The sequence below is a fragment of the Callithrix jacchus genome, chromosome 12 (assembly GCF_049354715.1).
Source record: "Callithrix jacchus isolate 240 chromosome 12, calJac240_pri, whole genome shotgun sequence".
Classification (NCBI taxonomy): domain Eukaryota; kingdom Metazoa; phylum Chordata; class Mammalia; order Primates; family Cebidae; genus Callithrix; species Callithrix jacchus.
Window position 1 is genome coordinate 15,616,916 of NC_133513.1, and position 22,482 is coordinate 15,639,397.

Consider the following 22,482-nt stretch of genomic DNA (forward strand, 5'->3'; position numbering starts at 1 on the left):
TGGGGAACGGTGTTTGTCTTTCTCCAGACACCTGCCAGGTCCTGAGAGTCCTTAGCCCAAGATAGCCATGTTTTATTCCCAAGTTAAATGAATCTGATTTCAATTTCAGGCCACAAGAAATATCTTTAAACTTTCTACTTATGGGGCTTAGGTTTCTCCAGATAAATCACAGAGAAAAACTCACAGTCACCAGCCGAGTGTCTAGCTTCTTATCGACTCCCTTTCATTTCTTCAAACAGGAGAATAATGCATTGTATCGGGGGAGGGAAGCTGCAGTTACTGTGGTTCATTTGCCCTTTTAGATTCACTAAAAAGCTGAGGGGTAATTGCAGACGCAAACCTGGTGCCGTTAACTGTAAAACTCCACGCTGAGTTAATAAAGAATTGGGCACTTAGCTTTGTGTTTTTGCATCTTAACACATGAAGACACTTTGTAAAGGGTTGAATGAACATAATTATCAATTTCCACATGCATATTAGGATTCAGCTGGGGCCAGGCAAATGCTTCCTAAACACAGGCTGTCGGCAATGACAATGAGCACTTCTACTCACTTCTCTCATCTACCACGTGCTCATTTGTGTCACTTTTTTCTTTGGACTCCTTTTTGTTGGTTTCTGCATGAATCCCTGGTGAGTGCAAAACAGTGAAGGTGCACTTGAAGCCATTATAATTTGTAGTGGAGGACAAAATGGAATTTGACTTTGTTCTCTATGGAGGAAATAAGAGATACATCTTACGGGATGGTGGAAATGGCAGAGAGTGGCTTGGGACAATGCAGAGCTAGTCTGCTTCATTTACTGGGAAATAAGTTCAGATGAAGGCTGAGGCAGGGGATTACGTGAAACAGGGAACAGAAGTGGAATCTTGTTCTGCAGAAGGAAAATTACTAAGGTATGTATATAAAATGAGTTTTGGATACATGGTGTATAAAGGTATAATTATGTGGTTATATATATTTGGACATATTCTGGCATAGAAATTGAAGGTAGCTGATTACGCTTTTGTGATTGCAGTAGTGAGATTGTCCAGGGACACAGGGTCACATTCAACCAAGTAGAGTGGGATAAACACTCAGGCAAGTCTTCACATTATCTGGCTATGAGACTGCCCTTCCCTCAGCAAATGAGTTTATAATGAAGAAGCCACATGCCTAGAAGTAAATAGTAAGCAGGGACAGAGTAGCACACACAGGTCTGGTATCTCCAATTTTGGAGAAGGTCTAAGGTGGAATACAGAAAAGATGATTCTCCTTCATTCTGTCCATTTCTACTGATCTACATCCAAAGCCTAACGCTACACAATGGGCTACAGGGCACAGTCTGGCTTCTTTCCTCGAGTCCAGGTGAAGCACAGGTATTAGAGCAAGTCTGCCTAAATCTGAATCCCCATTTCGTCAATTACTACCTGTGTGACTTTGGGCATATTTCTTCCTGACTCTTTCTGCCTCATCTGTAAAACGAAGATGACGATAATGGTACCGCCCTATAGAATTACTGTGAGAGATAGATAAATTTGCACAATCCCTGGCCTGTAGCAAGCACTCATCAAGCACTTTCTATTCTGATTTTTAATATATTGAAAACAGGACCCATGCGTGTGAGTCAGAGTGAGAAGTGGAGAGGTGTCGGTGAAGGCATACACCTTTCCTAATGTGCTTCTCCTACTCGGCCTGCATCTTTTAGTTCTTTTTCCTTCATCCCATATCCTCATCTCCATTTTCTTGTCAGTAATTTACATTGAAATAGTATCTCCTTCATTTTCCAAAACAAACCTACATTATAGGAAAACAGGGCATACAATGGTTCTCAAAAAGTCAACCTTTTATCATTGTGCATGGTTGGCTAAAGTTGCCCTGCAGGGGGAGCCCTTTCCCTCTCATCACCATACAACCAGCCCCATGAAAGAGAAATTTCTGTCCTCTAGAATCAAGTAAACCATCATTCTCAGCAAACTGACACGGGAACAGAAAACAAACACCGCATGTTCTCACTCATAGCTGGGTGTTGAACAATGAGAACACGTGGGCACAACGTCACACACTGGGGTAGGTTGGGGGGGGCTAGGGGAGTGACAGTGGGGGTGGGGCGGGGAGGCTGGGGAGAAATGCCTGATGTAGGTAAGAGGGGGCAGGTACGGAGACTGCAAATCACCATGGCACAGGTGTACCTATGCAACAACCCTACAGGATGTGCACATGTGCCCCAGAGCTTAAAGTACAATTAAAAAAAAAAAAAAAGAAGTAGATATGTCTGCCTTCTCCTTATCTCTCATTGCTACTCTTCAAAGAAGGAGGAGTTCTTTAAGTGACATATGAGATGAGGTTATTATTTGATATATGAGATGACAGTGTTATAACATATGAGATGAGGGTATTACAACGTAGATTGGAGCAGCCTCTGTACTGGAAAGAATTCATATGCTAAAGTCAGTGGATCCCTCTTTTTCTCATCTCTTACTCTTGATTGGGAGTGAGGTGAGTTGCAGTCTTCCATGCAGCTGATGGACAACAAGCAACCAGACCCAAGCCTTCTCCTATGTGAGCCCCTATATCATCTAATAGGGGGCATAAAACAAAGTATTTTAAAACTTAGTGGCTTAAAACAACCATCATTTATTATGTTTTACTAGTCTATGGACTATCAGGATAGTGCTGCTGATTCAGTGGGCTTGTTCCTGCATCTTCAGGCAGCTGGAGGGTTGTCTGGGGGGCGCTGGCTGATCTAGGATGGCCTCGTCTGGGGCAATTCGGTTTTGTTCATGTGTCCGTCATCCTCCAGTAAGCTAGCCTGGGCTTGTCCTCATGACAGTGGCAGACATTTGAGAGTGAGCAAACCCAGTTGCATTGAGAAGGCAAGAAAAAACTCATACAGGTTTGAAAGCCTCTGCTTTTATGAAGTTTGCTATTGTCTTATATTATAAAACAAGTCACACTTCCAAGCCAGGGAACTACAGAATTACAGGCAAAAAGTGTGTAAAAAGGAAGGCCATTCACTGGGGTCATGAATGCAATCAATCTAATCTCAATCCCAAAGTTTGCAATAAGGAGCCTGGGACATATATCCCCAGACTGCAAGGATAGGAACAAATGGTTTTCCCTGGGGATACTAGAAAAGCTATACAATGCAAAGGATTCTTGTGCCAACCTTTGGAAGATAAGAGCATATTCTTTAAGAGAAAAGAGGGCATACCAGCTCAAGCAGAATCTCAGAGGCCCAGACAGCTTGGTGTACTGAAAGACCTAGTAATAGTTCAGTGGAGTAAGTACAAAGAGGCAACGTGAGAGCTGAGGTTGAAGAGGTTGAGCCAAATAGCTTAGGTTTTATCTTGCAGTCTACCAGAAGCCATTGAAGATTATTAAGCTACTGAATGATGTGATCAGCTTTTCTTTGGAAAGATAACCCTTGCCCAAAGTAGCAGGGAGAGGATGAAGAGACTTACACCCACCTGATCTGTAAGTTGGGAGACTTTTGTTGTCAAATAATGCTCCTTCTTTTACCTACCCGGCTTTGTTTAGCTCTATTGTTCCTCTCAGGAACACAGCTAAGTGCTTCTAATTCACAAACCTGGAAGCCAGCTCTTTTCATAGTCATCAGACAATAAGGTACATGGGCTGTGGCCACAAAAAAAGAACGCTTGAAATAATGGCTGGAAAAAGAAGCAAGCCTTGGTTTGAGGCCTCTTTCTTGCATTTTCCCCCTGAAGCATCTATAATTATGCTGCAGAAAAATGGTTTACTTAATTCATGTTATTTCATGCAATATCATTAGCAGTATTCAGTTGTATCTTTATTACCCCTGTGCATGCTCCCTCTCTAACAGTTGAGAACAACAATGGGGCTTTAGTTATCTTCAGGAAACGAGCCCATTCATTCAGTGAAGGAAAAATGGCCCCAGCCCCAGGTTGCCATAGACACTGGAGAAGGCTGTCACCGAGCTACAGCTCACCTATTTCCTGGTGACATGCAGAATTAGAGGTATTGGGGAATCAAAGGGAAAACTAACTTGATGAAACAAAGGGTCCCCTCAGCATCTCCTGACATACTTCTTTGCAAAAGCAGTCTCTGCATCCCTTCTCCCTTCCCCTTCTCCCTGAAGCCAGGTGAATGAATTTCTATCCAAAGGTCTTAGAAGCACTAACCTTCATTCATGGCTCAAAGTCATGTACAGAGCAAAGATCTCCTTTAAACCACATCAGAGACTTCCCAGGATTCCAAACTTCCTGGCATGTCTACAAGTCCTGAAGGATCTGTCACCTGCCTGTGTCTCTGCATTCCCCAGTTACTCTGTTACTATCATGCTGTCCTCCTTTGAGTGCATAAATATGCAAAGCATTTTCCCAACTAGGGAGCCATTCATTTGGGGTCATGAATGCAACCAATATATCTTAATCCCAAAGTTTGCAATAGGAGCCTGGGACATATATCCCCATATTGGGACATATATTTCCCAACTAGGGGGTCTTTGTCCTCCGTGATTCCTCTTCCTAGTATTCTTTCCCTCTTGCCCTCTATGTGGTTGGCTCCTTCCTGCCCTTCAGGTCTTCTGAACTTCAGTTTGAAGGTCACTTTTCATGACAACCAGGCCTGCCTGTCATATCTAAAAATAGTTCCTCTACCTTATTCTCTATCACAACATTTTGGATCTTTCTTAGTGAATTTCATGATCTATAATCATCTTTTATTTGCTGTTGGCTTATTTATGACTAGTCTCGCCCAGCAGGGAGTAAGTTGCATAGACAGGTAACCTGATAGATGGATGTGCTTATCTTTGCTTGGTTTCTTCCCAAAGCAGACACTGAGTCAGGGAATTCAAGTGCAAGTGGTTGATTTGGGCGGTGAAGGCAGTGCAGCAAGAACAAGGCAGGCTGTAAAGGGTGTGTTATCCAGTGAGTTACCATGGGGTAGCTGGAGAATAATCCTCCTGGGGAACTCCAAGTGCCAGCATGGAACATACACCTCAGATGTACCCCAACTGAGAAGTGATAAGGCTGGGGTAGTTATACACTGATTCCCACCCATCACTGAGGGCTGTTCCCAGGAAGCAGGCATTCTCCATCACTTTCACTCTGGCATGTCTGTGGGCAGAGCAGGCTCTGGTGGCCAGAGAAAGTCTTTAGGTGAAGCGTTGTAGATGATACTGCTGGGAGTTGGGTTATGTAAACCAAGGCCCAAGAGGAAAAAGAGGGGATGGGATGCTGATAGCATCTGTCACTATGTGAGCTGAGATCACGCACTGCACTCCAGCCTGGTGACAGAGCAAAACTCCATCTCAAAAATAAATAAATAAATAAAAATGGAAGCAAAATGTATGGCTTTGTTGCAAATGGAGTACACACACACTGGTAGTACAATCCAGTGGATTTTTTGTTTGTGTACAAACCATCTAGCCACCACTCAAATTAAGATACAGAATATTCCCATCACTCCAGGAAGTTTCCTCGTGTTCCTTTCTAATCAATAGCGTCCCCTTACCCCCAGGAAGTTAGTCTTCTGACTTTTATCACCAAATATTAGATTTTCAAAGCAACACTTTTCTAATGTATAAAAGTAATACATGCACATTGAGACAATGACAAAAAGATAGAAGAGATTAAGTTAACTCACTTGTAATCTTACGGCCTGAACATGTTGGTCTGTTCCTTGAACATTTTGGTCTAGTTCTTGCTGTCTTTGTGGAACATTTACAAATTTTAACTTGAGACTATACTGTATATTTAATTTTATGTTTTGTTTTTTGAGTGAGTCCTTAGAACATTAGCATTTTTCCCAGAACAAATTCTTTGTGAACTTCATTTCACATGGCTTCAAATATTTCATTGAGGAATTTGGCAAAAAGGACTTACTGGTTCCCTAAATGTTGGCTATTTTAGTTCGTTTCCACGGTTTCACAGTAATGACCACCTTTTTCCATAAAGCTCTGTCTGAATTTCAGACCATTTTATTAGAATGGGGGTGAAAGTACCAGGCTAAAAAAATGACATATTCTTTAAACGCTTGAAACCCATTACCAAACAGCTGTCCAAAGTATGTAGATTTACATTCTTATCACCTGGATACACAAAGGGAACCCACGGAGCCACACACTTACCAGCACTGAGTGCCAATTTTTACTTGACAATTGAGACTATCCAGGAAAGTTTAGAAAAGCTCTTGAATTCAAGTTCTTGGTATTCCCTCTGAAGAACAATACTGGCTTATTTTCTTCTGATATTCTGTAATGTTTGGGTATTCCAAACAGGCAACCTCAGAAATCACTTTAGTTCTACATCTGGAGCCATCATTGAGAAATGAGTAGGAGGGACAGATGAGGAGCATGTATGCTCTGCCTTGGAGCAGGGTCACAGATGGCCCCCTGTTATATAACCGTCTACAGAGAAGTACATTTCGTTCACCTCTTATCTCATTATGGGCATCAGGAAGGAAGAAGTTGACAGACCCAGTCTGACTTGCGCAGCTTGAGAGGGTGTCTTTGTGATGATGGGGGCAGCATGTGAACTGATCATTACAGCAAAGGGCACAGCTAAGAGGCACAATGATCAGGGCCAACCTAGAGTTTAGGTCAGACTTGATAATGGCCTTTGAAGGCATATTCTGCTATTTAAAATTACCTTCCCATCTCCAGGAAATCTGGCCTTTTGTACTGGAATAAAAGACCAGGGTAAGTGTACATGCTCTCTATAGGACACCTCCAAACCTACTTCCAGGAAAAGCACTCCAGTGAAATTTTTTCTCCAAATAAGTGGGAAAACTCACCTCTGGCAGATTTTCAAAAGGCTCAAAGGAGTAAGTCCAGTGGTGTATGTGTCTGGCAGCACGACGTTTGTCTGAACAGGTGATTTCTGAACCCACCCTGGAAGTAATACTTCTTTGTCTGACGTTAGACGCCCTGGGCCTGTGTTTGTTGAACATGGCTTTCCTTTTCAGGTTTCTCTCTAAGTGACTTTGGATCGCATGATGGTCACCAGCACCTAATGACTTTTGTATCTTTTTCAAGTTCATCATGCATTCAGATGAAGGGCATGCAATCATTTTTGTTGCAAATGCATTTTTTTCAGGAGACCTTATTAGGTGCTGAGATGTTTGTCCACAACAGTAATCACATTTCTGTGATGATCTTTCAATATCTGGGATAGAAAAAAGAAAAAGAGTTTTTTGTGTGTATGCAGTATGCAGCTGGAGAGTTTATGCTCTCTGAGTCTCATTAGCCTGCCATTCTTGGTGCCTCTGTGTTTATTCTGTGATTTGCTGATTATAATGCATGTCTGTCTCCCAAAGAAAATGATTCCAACTTCCATGGAGATTAGACTGAGACTAAAAAGGTGAATGCCTGGATGCTGGACGTTCCTGGCAGCCTGGGTCTGCCCACATGTGCAGCATCTGTAGTGGGTCTGACAGGTGCTCTGTCTGTCCCTGTCTGCCCCACATTTGCTGGGTTAGCTGCCCCACCTTTCAGCCACGGGGCAACACATGACCAGCCTTTCTGTCCATCTCGCAATCATTCCTCTTGGAGTTCCTGCCACCTCCTTGGGACACTGTGAACGTGTAGAATGCAAATCCACAATCCATAGGGAACCCCAAACCACCTTCTAGACCTAGGAACCCCCTTGTTCCTGCAGCTTCCAACTATGGGGACTCAAAACAGCTCCCTGCCTCAATTCACACAATCTCTTTACCACTTTACATTTTCAGAATGAAAATGTAAAAGGGATAGGGTGGTGTCTTCACCTTCTGTGTGAACACACTCAAGCCAAAGGCTCATATGTGTCAACATGCCATCTTTAAGCAGGGGCAGAGAGAAAACACAGAAAACAAAATACGATAGATCTTATTCTCTCTCTCTCATTCTCATTCTCTCTCTCTCTCTCTCTCTCTCTCTCTCTCTCTCTCTCTCTCTCTCTCTCTCTCGATGGAGTCTTGCTCTGTCACCCAGGCTAGAGTTCAGTGGCATGATCTTGGTTCACTGCAACCTTCACCTCCTGGGTTCAAATGAGTCTCATTCCTCAGCCTCCCAAGCAGCTGGGACTACAGATGTTTGTCACCACGTCTGGTTGATTTCTTGTATATTTTAGTAGAGACAGGGTTCACCATGTTGGCCAGGCTAGTCTCGAACTCCTGGCCTCAAGTGATCTACCCACCTCGGCCTCTCAAAGTGCTGAGATTATAGGCATGAGCCAATGCATCCAGCCTGGGTCTTATTCTTTCTGATTCTGTCACAACCAAACACACACACACACACACACACACACACAAACACACACACACACACACTGTCAACAAGTTATCTTGCCATACATATGCTCTCTTGCTTAACTCCTACTAATCCTTCTAACCCCTCAGCTCAAAGTCTTATTCTCTACGACACCTTATTTGTCTCACTCCAGCAACTGAAAGCAGATCACCTCCCCCTCGGCTGATCCTGTTTTATTGGCCTCACTGAATTCATAATACCAAATTCAATTTTTTTCTCTTATAGACTACAAGTGACTTGTGGGCAAGAATTTTTCTTTCCAACATCTTTCCTCCCTAGGAAATAGCCCAGCGTCAAATGCATATTAGGGACTTACTAAATGTTTTTCATGACATTCAATGTTACAGTTAACCTGCCTCCTAGTTAATATAAATAATAATAATAGAATGAGCTCTAAAAATTTGCCAGGTACTATTATAAATGCCTCTTTGACATTGAAATGAGGGCAAAACTTCTTACTAGTCTGGGAGTTAATGTTATTATCCTCCATTTTACAGATAAGAAAACAGAGGTTCAGAGAGATTTAATGACTTCCCCAAAGTCACATAGCCAGTAAGTGGTAAAGTCAGGATTTAAGACTAGGTTGTCTGGCTTCTAGTAGAATCCATGAATTTAACCTACTGCTTCAATATATTGTCCCCAGAATAATCTCATAACACTATGAATTAAGACCAAAAGTTTCAATCAAAGGAAAGGGTAGTGAACAAAATCATTTCAAATTTACCTAATAATGTCACAGCACTATGAATTAAGACCAAACATTTCAAAGGAAAGGGTAGTGAACAAAATAATTTCAAATTTACCTGAAAATAACAGGCTCTTTTTACTATCACTAATGTTTAAGCCAATATGTGCTCATTCCTTTGTGCCTTCGTTCATTCTTTCTGCAAATATTTACTGACCATTGGTTCCAAGGACTGATGTAGGAATTGGCCTTCAGTAATGAACAGAAAACGACACAACCTTTATTTCCGCAAAGCTTAGCGTCTAAATTCATTTAAATTTAGCTGTTTTTCAGCAAACAACTTCTGAGAACCTTCTTTGTGTTGAGCTTGCGCTAGGTGCTGGAGATGCAAAGATGGCTCCACAAGACTCTGTGGGTGCCTTGACAAACTTACAAATAGCAGGGAGATAAGCACTTAACAAGAATTGAAATGTAAAAGGATGAAAAGAAATACTTTTCACTGCTGGGTGCAGTGGCTTACACCTGTAACCCTAGGACTTTGGGAGGCTGAGATGGGCAGATTGCTTGAGCTCAGGAGTTCCAGACCAGCCTGGGCAACATGGTGAAGCCCTGTCTCTATCAAAAATACAAAAAAAGGGCCGAGCACAGTGGCTCATGCCTGTAATCCCAGCATTTCGGGAGGCTGAGGCTGGCAGGTCACGAGGTCAAGAGATTGAGACCATCCTGGTCAACATGGTGAAACCCCATCTCTACTAAAAATGCAAAAATTAGCTGGGCGTGGTGGCACAGGACTGAAGTCCCAGGTACTCGGGAGACTGAGGCAGGAGAATTGCTTGAACCTGGGAGGCAGTGGTTGCAGTAAGCCGAGATCACACTACTACCCTCCAGCCTGGCGAGAGAGCCAGACTGTCTCAAAAACAACAACAACAACAACAAATAAAACAGCTAGGCATGGTGGTGGGTGCCTGTGGTCCCAAAAGAAAGGGAGAGAGGGAAGGAAGAGAAATCTTTTTCCAGATCTAGAAGTCTTTCTGGAGGAGACATGGCAGCACTGAATCTTGAAGAATGCACAAGTGTTAACCAGGTGGAGAACACTGGTGCAGCTGTTGCAAAGCTGTAGCGATGAGGACCCACAACCCCTGTGCAGCTCTCTACCAACAGTTTGATGTTGCTCACACCTAGTGAGAGGCAGTCAAGACTAGGAGATAAAGTTGGAGAACATAAAGGACACAGGCAATAGAATGTGTTGGAAAAATGAAAATATTTCCATAAAACCTGTGAGGCTTTCGCCTCCCCTCCCCTCCCTTCCCCTTCCTTCCTTCTCTTTCTTTCTTTCTTTTCACAGTGTCTTGCTCTGTCATCCAGGCAGGAGATCAGTGGTGTGATCTCAGCTCACTGCAACTTCCACCCTCGGGGCTCAAGTGATACTCCCACCTCAGCATCCTGAGTAGCTGGGACTATAGATGTGTGCCACCTTACTTAGCTAATTTTCATATTTTTTTGTAGAGACAGGATCTCTCCATATTGCCCAGGTTAGTCTTGAACTCTTGGGCTCAGCCAATCCTCCAGCCTTGGCCTCCCAAAGTGCTGGGATTACAGGTGTGAGCCAAATTTCTACCCAATATTTAACAGCAATGAAAAGGAAAGAAACTAGTCTTGGTGAAGGGGAGGGGCAAAGAGCTTCCTTCTAAGATGGTTGTGTAAAACAAAGATCCTGGGAGATGGCTATTTGGTGACAATCATTGCCTTGCCCAGCCAAGAAGTACTTTGGAAATAAATTACTGGACTTGTAGGCTGGACTCCTATTTTATATGAGAAGCAAACTGTGCTTAAACAAGATTGATGTCCAGATGATTCCATAAGAGACAGAAAATAATGTCAAGGGGGAGAAAAATGAAAAAAAAAAAAAAAACAAAAACAGATCTAAGAAGAATAATAAAGGGGCATTAGTGGATGGTTTATGGTGCATGCCATTTTGTTAATGTTAATCCTTCCCAGGTGTGTCATACAAGTCACAGAACAAGGCAATAAATGGAAGTTTTATTTTCTTGTTTAATATGAGGCCCTATGAACTAAATGAAAATATAGGGGTCTGGTAACATGGGGAGTTGATTACTAGGGTATAAAATTAATCAGAGGGGTACGTCCCAGCATGTAGTAACAAAAACAATCACCATCATTAATGTTGGATTGCTACTTCAAAGATTATCAGTGCTTGCACGGTGCATTATTTCATGACATCCTATCTCAGCCCTGGGAAGTGGAAATTGTACCATCTCCATTTTATAGATAACAGATAATAAAATAGGCAAGTCTTTCCCGAAGTCTTTCAGTATGGAGCCAAATTAGAATTCAGACTCAGGTGCACTGACTCTAAAATCAATTTGTTTGGCCTATATGACATCCTCTCCCAATTAGCAAGTTGGTTCCTACAACAAGTTCTCCAAAGATTAGTTAGAATTTCATTTCGCTGGTCCCAAGACACATCTAACCATCAACCTCAAAATCTCTTCTACACAGATAACGCTCATTTTAGCTGGTATAGTTGGATTCCAGAAACAGTGCTTTCCACTTTTCTCCAATGAACTTCCCCAGAAGAAACAGTGTATTGTTTCAAAAGACAAATGAGACCTAGTTAAACTCCAGAGTTTCTGCACAGCAAAAGAAACAGCCATGAGAGTGAACTGGCAACCAACAGAATGGGGAAAAGTTTTCGCAATCTACCCATCTGACAAAGGGCTGATATCCAGAATCTATAAAGAACTAAAACAGATTTACAAGAAAAAAACAAACAAACCCATTCGAAAGTGGGCAAAGGATATAAACCGACACTTTACAAAAGAAGACATACATGAGGCCAACAAACATATGAAAAAGTGCTCATCATCACTGGTCATTAGAGAAATGCAAATCAAAACTACATTGAGATACCATCTCACGCCAGTTAGAGTGGCGATCATTAAAAATCTGGAGACAACAGATGCTGGAGAGGATGTGGAGAAATAGGAACACCTTTACACTGTTGGTGGGAGTGTAAATTATTTCAATCATTGTGGAAGACAGTGTGGCGATTCCTCAAGGACCTAGAAATAGAAATTCCATTTGGCCCAGCAATCCCACTATTGGGTATACATCCAAAGGATTATAAATCGTTCTATTATAAGGACACATGCACACGAATGTTCATTGCAGCACTGTTTACAATAGCAAAGACTTAGAACCAACCCAAATGCCCATTGATGATAGACTGGACAGGGAAAATGTAGCATATATACACCATGGAATGCTATGCAGCCATAAAAAAACGATGAGTTCATGTCCTTTGTAGGGACATGGATGAACCTGGAAACCATCATTCTCAGCAAACTGACACAAGAACAGAAAATCAAACACTGCCTGTTCTCACCTATAGGCGGGTGCTGAACAATGTGAACACATCAACACAGGGAGGAGAGCATTACACACTGAGTTCTGTTGGGGGGGAACTAGGGGAGGGACAGTGGGGGTGGGGAGTTGGGGAAGGATAGCATGGGGAGAAATGCCAGATATAGGTGATGGGAGGAAGGCAGCAAACCACATTGTCATATATGTACCTATGCAACAATTCTGCATGTTCTTCACATGTACCCCCAAACCTAAAACACAATAAAATAAAATAAAAAGAAAAGAAATGCAATGAAAAGTCCTTTTATCAGCAGCCCTATGAATCTGCTTTTGTCTCTAGGTGAGTTACGGCTCTGGTGAAGGAAAGCAATCTCTCAAACTAAAGGAGAGTAGGCAACATTCAGCTTCAACCGACTTTGGTTTGCAAAACGTTTTGTTTTGAGCAGTTTGTTTTCTTTGAACTGTTAATTTTGAAATAGGGATGGACTCACTGGAAGTTGCAAACATAGTACACAGTCCCATGCATGCTTCCTCTAGCCATGCAACAGTAACATCCTTTTTAAATTTTTTATTTTTATTTTTTGTAGAGATGAAGTCTCACTGTGTTGGCCAGGTTGGTCTCAGACTCCTGGGCTCCAGTGATCCTCCTGCCTCAGCCTCTCAAAATGCTGGGATTATGGGCATGAGCTATGGTGCCCAGTCCCCAACAGTAACATCTTGAAAATCTGTAGTATGATATTATTGCAGAATGTTTTTAAAAATGAATTTGTTGGCCAGGCATGATGGCTCATGACCACAATCCCAGCACTTTGGGAGGCCAAGGTGGGCAGATCACCTGAGGTTGGAAGATTGAGACCAGCCTGGCCAACAAGGTAAAACACTGTCTCCACTAAAAATACAAAAATTTGCTGAGTATGGTAGCACGTACCTGTAGTCCCGGTTACTCAAAAGGCTGAGGCAGGAGAATCGCTTGAACCTGGGAGGTGGAGGTTGCAGGGAAACGAGATCCTGCTACTGCACTCCATTCTGAGTGACAGAGCCAGACTCCATCTGAAAAAAAAAGAAAAAAAAAAATTTTTTTCTAGTTAACATTTGCGGACACATCAAGACTCAGGTGTCTCTGTGTCTCTTCCAGAGAGATTTCTACAGCTGGAAAAAGATTTTGTTTTTTATCCTTTTTTCAAACCAAAACAAGCAAAGAAACATCAATAACAAAATTAGGAGGTCTAACAGAAGAGTTAGATTTCTGGCCTTTCTTGGAGACTTGGAAGATCTGGCAATGTGCTCCCCCATGGGTGCTACTAGAGGCTAACTCCTGGCTGCCTTTTGCCAACCAACAGGCAAGCACTCTTCAGCTCTATGAAGCTACATCAGTTTTATTATCTGCCAGGCCTTTGGAGGCAGCTGAGTTTGCACTTGCAAATACAGAGTACAGGTAATTGCATTTTTTTGGAAGGGCAAGTTTTGAGTCATCTTGGGTTACCTTTTCAGCACCTCCCTTTGGGCTTGGAATTATATGACTACAGCCCTGCACATCGTTTTAGTTTCAGGTCAAAACACATCTGAAACCAGAGTTCTGAAGCTGGGGTGCTATCAGGCTTAAGTCATCCAGTCTTAAGCTGGGGTGACCACAATAGGGACAGCACCAAGTTTGAGAGGCCAAAGAGACTCAGAGCCAGTGAATGAGACATGGAGTTCACTGAAGGCTTACATACAGGGCAGCCCAGCGGGGCAGGTTGGACAGGGGAATCACAACCACTTACAGAAAGCATGCAGCCTATGCAGCATTTTCACTTAGCAGTCTTTCCTTAGCAATTTACACCTGGCAACCTTCATTGGAACCCAAAACAAAGGGCACTGATCTCCATGCAGGGCTTGCGTTCCAGGGCTGGTGGCAGGGTTTGGAGTGGGGGGTGAGTTCAGATGTTGCCTATAGACAGGGAATGAATCTCTAGGTTGGCCACTCTTGGATTCCTTCACTTAAAACTCCAAATACAGATTCTCCTTAGCTCATAGGGTCATTCTCAAGTAGGGTATGTGTGCCATGCCGGTGCACAAATTCCCATTCTTGGGATTTGGTGACTCTGAGAACCTCCTGACAGTGGTGGAAAGTTCTGTGTCCCTCTGACCCTGGTAGGTTTAAGCAATTTCATTTTAGAAGGATGCCATATTGTTGCTTATGTTTCCTTCTCTTACATTCAGCTTACTCCTCCCCAAGAGACAGAAACAGAGTTCTAAGCACAGTTTGCATGTATTTTCCTTCAAATGCTTTTATCTTCTGCTTTTATTTTTCCTCAGATCCCTGTGAAATAAAATGTATTTCTTTTCTGCTAGCTCTGGCCTCTCCACTCCCCTCCCAGGCCCTACCTCTTGCTCTCATTATTGCCATGTGAGTTGGATTAACTTTCTCTGCTCCCTGATTATCCCTCCCTTCTTTAAACAAAGCATACACAGGTTTTGGGCTAGTAGTAGAAACGAAGCTCAGAGCAGAAGAGACTCTGTTACAGAATAACTAGGAGACATGCTAAGAGAATGTCAGTCTTGACATTTTGAAATCTGGATGTCTCTGCTCTGTGTTAAAGCTAGTCAAGGGCAAGGTGCTTTCTTTTTCCTTCTCCCCTTTCAATAAAGGAGCTTAAATTCTATCCCTGATTCCCAGTGTAGCAGGAAAACGAATGGATGGAGCCAAAGAGAAAAGCAGACGAGGCTCTACTGCAGAAAAAGAAGGCATTAAATGCATTAGAGTTCCATGGATGAGGTCTGGGAATTAGAGGGTATACAGAGGGGAGAGGCTTTCCTTCTATGGAAAGGGAGCCCTCTCGCATCCAGAATGAACCTTCCACCCCCACCACCACACTATTAAGAAACCACCTTCACATTCATGGATTCTGTGGGGGCATGTGACTGGGTGATAGTAAGACTGATAATTCACCAGGACTCCCCTCCTCCGTGAAGGAGATAAACTTACCAGTGAGTACAGGAAGGCTTATGACCCTCTCCAAACACACATTCTCTCGAGCCGCGCCTGCCTGAGTATTAACTCAGTCCGTTAACAGCATTTTATCTAATCAGCTCCAGCTGCCCATGCTGGTAAATCGCTGAGATCACTGCCCTTCTAATGGAAAGTTTGGAAGGTCAGAAGAAGCGGAGTTGACTCCCAGCTGGGCTTTTGAGAGCTGACCTTTTATTTCCCTCTGTGGCTCTGTGGCAGAACCAAGTCCTCATTTCCCAAGAAGGCCCTTGTAATTGGTTTTCATACTGGCAGCAGCAGAGACATTTAATGAGGTGGAGGTTCGGGCTCACATTTAAGGTATTAAAGATTTGAGAACTTCTGGCCAGGTGCAGTGGCTCACGCTTGTAATCCCAGCACTTTGGGAAGCCAAGGCGGGCGGATCACAAGGTCAGGAGTTTGAGACTAGCCTGTCCAATATGGCGAAACCCTGTTTTTACTAAAAAATAGAAAAATTAGCCAGGTGTGGTGGTGCATGCCTATTGTCCCAGCTACTTGGGAGGCTGAGGCAGGAGAATCGCTTGAACCCGGGAGGTGCAGGTTACAGTGAGTCAAGATCATGCCACTGCACTCCAGCCTGGCCAACAGAGCGACAGTCTGTCTCAAAAAAAAAAATTTGAGAACTTGAAGGGCCACTGGAAGCCATGTCTCCTGTCTTGTTTCCACCATATTTTTGGTGGTCATTTTTGGTTTCTTCCACCAGTCCCTGGGTCCCCCTTCCAAGCTGTTACATCTGAAAGACAGGTTTTCCTAAATATCTAATTCTAGAATCACTTCAGGTAACGTCTTCCCTCCTTCCAGATGTACTAAGGCACAATAGACAAATAAAAATTGTATATATTTGGCCGGGCGTGGTGGCTCAAGCCTGTAATCCCAGCACTTTGGGAGGCCGAGGCGGGTGGATCACGAGTTCGGGAGATCGAGACCATCCTGGTCAACATGGTGAAACCCCGTCTCTACTAAAAATACAAAAAATTAGCTGGGCATGGTGGCGCGTGCCTGTAATCCCAGCTACTCGGGAGGCTGAGGCAGGAGAATTGCCTGAACACAGGAGGCGGAGCTTGCGGTGAGCCGAGATGGTGCCATTGCACTCCAGCCTGGGTAACAAGAGTGAAACTCCGTCTCAAAAAAAAAAAAAAAAAAAAAAAAAAAAAAAAAAAAAATTGTATATATTTAAGGTAAATAACCGACAATTTGATACATGCATACAATTGTAAAATGAAATGATTGCCGCAATCGAGTTAATTAACACATGCATCTCCTCCCATAGTTACGTGTGTTTTAGTGAGAACACTTAATATCTACTCTCCTAGCAAATTTTAAGTATACAATAGAGTATTATTAACTCCAGTCACCATGCTGTACGTTAGAGCTTCAGAACATAATCATTTTACAGTTGAAAATTTGTTCCTTTTGACCAACATCTCCCCATGTTCTTCTCCTCCAGGGCCCTGGACACTACCCACTGTTCTGAAATCAGTCTAGGGGAACAGAGAAGACATAGGGTCTGCCTCTTGCTCTTATGTGAGCTCTCTGTTTCTATGAGTTTGACTTTTTAAAGATGCCACATGTAACTGAGCTCATGCCCTATTTGTCTCCCTGTGTCTGGCTGATTTCACTTAGCATCATGTCCTCCAGGGGTACCCATAGTTTTTACAAATGGCCAGATTCTAAATGCTTGCTCTCTTTAGTAAAATGTCCCAAGAATGACCTACATTTCCTTTGCTTTCTTTTAGGGTCATTTTCTCTAGTTTTCTCATTAGCAGAGACAGCCGGATGGAGTGCACCTCATCTTGCAAAGGAATAAAGACAGTAATTAAGTTGCAGTTTAGTCTTTTCCTTTCCAGGCTAACTAATCCCAATTATTTTTAACCTTTTCACATAGGCCTTTTGTTTTCTGACCTTTTAATGAATTTTCACTCCATACTTCCAGTTCTTCTTCAGCGGTTACACATTCTTCACAGATTGCCAAAACTTTTCAATAGTCATAAAGAAATGGTTATATTTCCCCTAGTTGCAGTAGCAAACTCTCATACGTTTTTGAGAAATACCTAATAACAATGATGTGTCTAATTTTTCAGTTACATTTCTGCAAGGACATTTTCCCACCAAAGTGTCAGCTATGCTCTCTTCTTTATTTTTGTAGCTTAATGTCTTCTCTACAAAATAAAATGATTATTTAAGATTTGTTCAAGGCTGGGTAGGTGGCTCACTCCTGTAATCCCAGCATTTTGGGAGGCTGAGGCAGATGGATCACGAGGTCAGGAGTTCAAGACCAGACTGGCCAAGATGGAGAAACCCTGTCTCTACTAAAATACAAAAATTAGCTGGGCCTGGTGGCAGGTGCCTGTAATCTCAGCTACTTGGGAGGCTGAGGCAGGAGAATTGCTTGAACCCAGGAGGTGGAGGTTGCAGTGAGCTGAGATCGTGCCACTGCACTCCAGCCTGGGCGAAGAAGCGAAACTCTGTCTCAAAAAAGAGATTTGTTCAAATAGCTATCAAAGCATTACTAGATATTTTAAGAGTATGCTAGCTACTGTCAGAGATAGAAAATAGGTAGACGCTGTTAGGTCTCTGTAATACAAACACCGCAATAATGGGTATTGGGGAACTGATTCTGTTTGAGCACCTCCTATGTGCCCAGTGCATTCTTAACCTCTTCTAAACCTCCCAGAATCTTCAGAAAATGATTTCATTGCCACTTTCCAGATGAGCAAACTAAGTGTCACAGAATGCAAATGCCTTGCAGATGTTCTCACAGTTATTGAAAAAGTGTTATGAACTTAGACTTGCCTTCCCAGATATCCAATGCTTGGAATTGTTAGGCCTTAGATTATTTTTGCTATCCTCACTTGTAAGACCTTGGATCCCTTTCTCTAAGAGTCAAGAATCATCTCAGAGTAGGGGGGAAGCTGGTATTCATAATCACTTGAGAAATGCTGTTAGCCCCCAGAAGTCAGTGGGGGAGTTCACACAAGAGGGAGCTGCAAGCTATCAGGATCTTCTCAGTGGAATCACAGTAACCGAGTTGCTTATGGCTTGTGAAGTGACACAGAAGACAGTAAACACATGGGCCAGGCTCATTCTCATCACGGCTTCTCTGCTTACTGACTGTGCAGCCTTGGGCAAAAGGCCTCACCTCTCTTCACTTCCAATTTTTTATGCATAAAATTGAAATATTGACAGTGTCTTTCCCACTGAGTGGTTGGGCATATTAATACATTTAAAGTGCTTAGATTTGAGCCTGGAATAGATAAAAGTGCTGAGTAATTAGTCACCATCATCATCACAGAAATCTCTTCTCCCCAAAGTATAGTGGGAGGGGATCCTTTTAATGTCCATCTTTTTTGAAGTCATATCATCTTGCAGTAACCATGGCAAGCAAACCGTACCCCCTCCCCCAGATGTTTCCATGACATTTTTTTGAGCAAAAACTTGAGGATCTTATTTGTGAACCAAAGATACCTAATTTTTCTGGAATGATGTGGTTTGGCTGTGTCCCCACCCAAATCTCATCTTGAACTATAGCTCCCATAATCCCCATGTGTCATGGGAGGGACCCGGTGGGAGGTGATTGAATCATGGGGTGGGTTTTTCCTGTGCTTTTCTCATGAAAGTGAATAAGTCTCATGAGAGCTGATGGTTTATAAAGGGAAGTTCCCCAGCAGACACTCTCTTGCCTGCCACCATTTAAGACATGTCTTTGCTCCTCCTTTTCCTTCTGCCATGACTGTGAGGCCTCCCCAGACGTGTGGAACTGTGAGTCCATTAAACCTCTTTTTCTTTATAAACTACCCAGGCTCAGGTGTTTCTTCCTAGCAGTGTGAAAATGGACTAATGCACAAACCAAAGGAAATCTAAGTTTCTGTCAGAGCCATAAAAGGTTTTAAGCAAATATACAGGGGATTATGCAGGATGTCCTGAAGCAATTAACCACACAAATGGATGTGACAAAAAGCAAATCTACACGAAATACAAGGGCATTCTGTTTTAAGGTCATTGAGAAAACAAGCAGAAATAGGGAATGAGAGAGAATTCTAATTGAATTCTTTGCTTTCTGTATTTTTAAAAATATAAAATTTATATTGAACTACAACATATATATGGGAAAGAATACACATCTAAAATGAATTTTGACAAATAAGCATGCAGGTGCAACCAGCACCCTGATCACAAGACAAAACCTTAACAGAACCTCTTTGGCCTTGTTTTATGATCAAGTTTCCTTCATACTCATAGCCTTCATAAGGCATGACAGTATCAAGATGTTTAAAATAAACCACTTTGCTTTGAACTGTTGGTAAAACCAAAGGTTACCCTGATTAAGCCCATCAAACTTAACTGCCTTGCTTGGTTTTAATCATTTACTTCTGGCTGATCTCAAAAACTCCCACTAGCAAACCACGTGGCCATATAATACATGACTCAACTCCCACTAGCTTCCTGGTGGGATAACAGCTCTGACTGTGTGTCACTATAGTAACAGGTGCTTAATGCTGTTTTTCAGGAACTAGTATTACCAGAAAGGGATCCCAATCCAGACCCCAAGAGAGGGTTCTTGGATCTCATGCAAGAAAGAATTCAGGGTGAGTCCACAGAGTAAAGTAAAAGCAAGTTTATTAAGAAAGTAAAGGAATAAAAGAATGGCTACTTCATAGGCAGAACAGCCCCTGAGGGCTGCTGATTGGCTATTTTTTTTTGTTATTTCTTGAACATATGCTAAACAAGGGGTGGATTATTTATGAATTCCCTGGGAAAGGGGTGGGGGATTCCTGGGACTTAGGGTTCCTCTTCTTTTTAGACCACAGAGGATAATTTATAGACATTCCCATGGTGTTTATAAACTGTCGTGGCACTGGTGGGAGTGTTTTTTAGCATGCTGATGCATTATGGTTAACAAATAATGAGCAGTGAGAATGGCCAGAGGTCATTTTTGTCGCCATCTTGAATTTGACAGATTTGGGCTGGCTTCTTTACTACATCCCTTTTTTACCATCAGGGTCTTTGTGACCTATATCTTTGGACCTCATCATCTCATCCTTTGACTAAAAATTGTCTAACCTCCTGAGAATGCAGCCCAGTAGGTCTCAGCCTTATTTTACCCAGCCTGTATTCAAGATGGAGTCACTCTGGTTCTAACACCTTTGACACTAGGGGGCAGCTCTTGTTTGGGTCAAGTCAGTTCAGATCACTGACTCAACTGGGCCTGTGAGGGTGTCCAACAGTGACTTTTTACATCAGAGGCCCAAAAACTTCACGCTTAGGTCATCCTAAAGCCACCATTTTTCTGCATGTATGTCCTTTGAAGAGCCATGCAGCTCACTTGCTTGCACAGAAACCTGATTCCCTCACCTTTCCTGCCACACAATCACATTTCCTCACACTTTAGACCACCTTGCTTCCTATCCCTAAGTAACAAACAAGCCCTGTGTTCAGTGAGGAGGATTTGAGATTTGTTCTTTTGTCTCCTAGCACAGCAGCCTTGTGAATAAAATCCTTTCTTTTGCAAAAGCTGTCACCTCCGTGACTGGCTTGCTGCATGTGGGCAGAATGAACCTGGCTGGATAACATCAGAGGCTGTAGCATGCAGTGTTTTTTTTCCCTCAGGTTTTTACCAAGGCTGAGCCCAGCAGAAATCATTTTCAAAGCGTTGGGATAGCTTGTGTATTAGCTGACTCATTGAAAAGTGCCTTTTCCAGTCATATTCCAAAGAATGTAAAGTTGTAAAAATAAAAACCCCCATTGGAACAGGTGCCATATTCCACCAAGGTGGGCTCGATCACACACGGCGTTCCATCCTTTCTTGTGACATAGTTTACTGTCATTTGCCTGATGTTTTATTTAATGTTGTTATGTGCACCTATCTTATCTTCTCAACCACATTTTAGATTCCTTGAGGGGAGAGTTCTTGCTGAACCTCTTTGAAGTCTTTGCAGCTTTAAGTGCTCCTGACACATAGTTATCTCAGTTACATTTACTGAAAAAAAAAAATGATTCAAAGAATGGGTACATCTATCCTTTCAGGGAATAAATATTGTCAAAGTGATAGAGGCTTTGCTACAAAAATCAAAAACAAAACCTTGATATATTCTGCAAGCTGGTGTTCTCCGTAATTAACATAATGGATTCAATAAATAGAGAAGAAACTATGTTTGAAAAGGAACAGATTACCTACAGGGCTGAAGTCTTGTCACACAATACATTTGTTGTTTTAGTGTATTTTTCCTTTTAAACAGGGATTATTAATTAAGCCCCAAAGGTGTTCTCTGCTCACAGTGCATTCTGAAAAGCACCAATCTCTTTCTAATCAAAGGAGAATCCAACTACTTTGTAATCAGAAGACTGGCTAATGGGCTAGTTGAATGCTACTGAGGTGCTTAAAGTTCCACTAAAAACCTGAAATACAATCCCCCCTATTAATTCATTCGTTTAGTCCCCATTCCAATGAGAATTATTGAGTACTTACTACTTATAAGGTGTAGCTTGTCTAACACACTGTGATGGTTAATCTTGAGTGTCAACTTGATTGGATTGAAGGATGTATTGTTCCTGGGTGTGTCTGTGTGGGTGTTGCCAAAGGAGATTAACATTTGAGTTAGTGGACTGAGAAAGGCAGACCCACCCTCAATCTGAGTGGGCACAATCTAACCAGCTCCCAGCATGACCAGAATAAAAGCAGGCAGAGGAATGTAGAAGGACTAGACTGGCTGGGTCTTCTCACCTCCATTTTTCTTCTGTGCTGGATGCTTCCTGTCCTTGAACATTGGACTCCAGGTTCTTCAGCTTTGGGACTCCTGGATCTTCAACCACAGACTGAACTGAACTGTCTGCCAGCTTCCCTATTTTTGAGGTTTCAGGACTCAAACTGGCTTCCTTGCTCCTCATCTTGCAGAGGGCCTATTATGGGACCTCACCTTGTGATCATGAGATAAACTCCCTTTATATATACATCTTTCCTATTAGTTCTGTCCCTCTAGGGAACCCTGACTAATAGTACCAAGCTGACAAAAATCGGACAGTACATGGTCAAAGCCAAAGCACTCCAGGGCTGTCTATTTTGGAGATATGAGTTAGTCAGTGGACTCAGCTCCAATGCTACCTCCTCTACGAATCTGTCCATTTCCCCTTACATTCCCAGAGTTTTTACCAACACCTC

General features: G+C 42.6%; 1 long non-coding RNA gene across 2 annotated transcripts in view; it reads right to left on the bottom strand.

Annotated features, from left to right (window-relative positions):
• Window positions 1-2,074: 2,074 nt before the first annotated feature.
• Window positions 2,075-22,482, bottom strand: part of LOC118146196 (uncharacterized) — a 92,533-nt gene continuing 72,125 nt past the window's right edge. For both annotated transcript variants that reach the window (XR_013524326.1, XR_008475342.2), the window contains 2 exons: window positions 13,245-13,366; window positions 2,075-7,123 (listed from right to left, as the gene is read on the bottom strand). This is a non-coding gene — a long non-coding RNA (uncharacterized LOC118146196). The remainder of the gene's footprint in view (window positions 7,124-13,244; window positions 13,367-22,482) is intronic.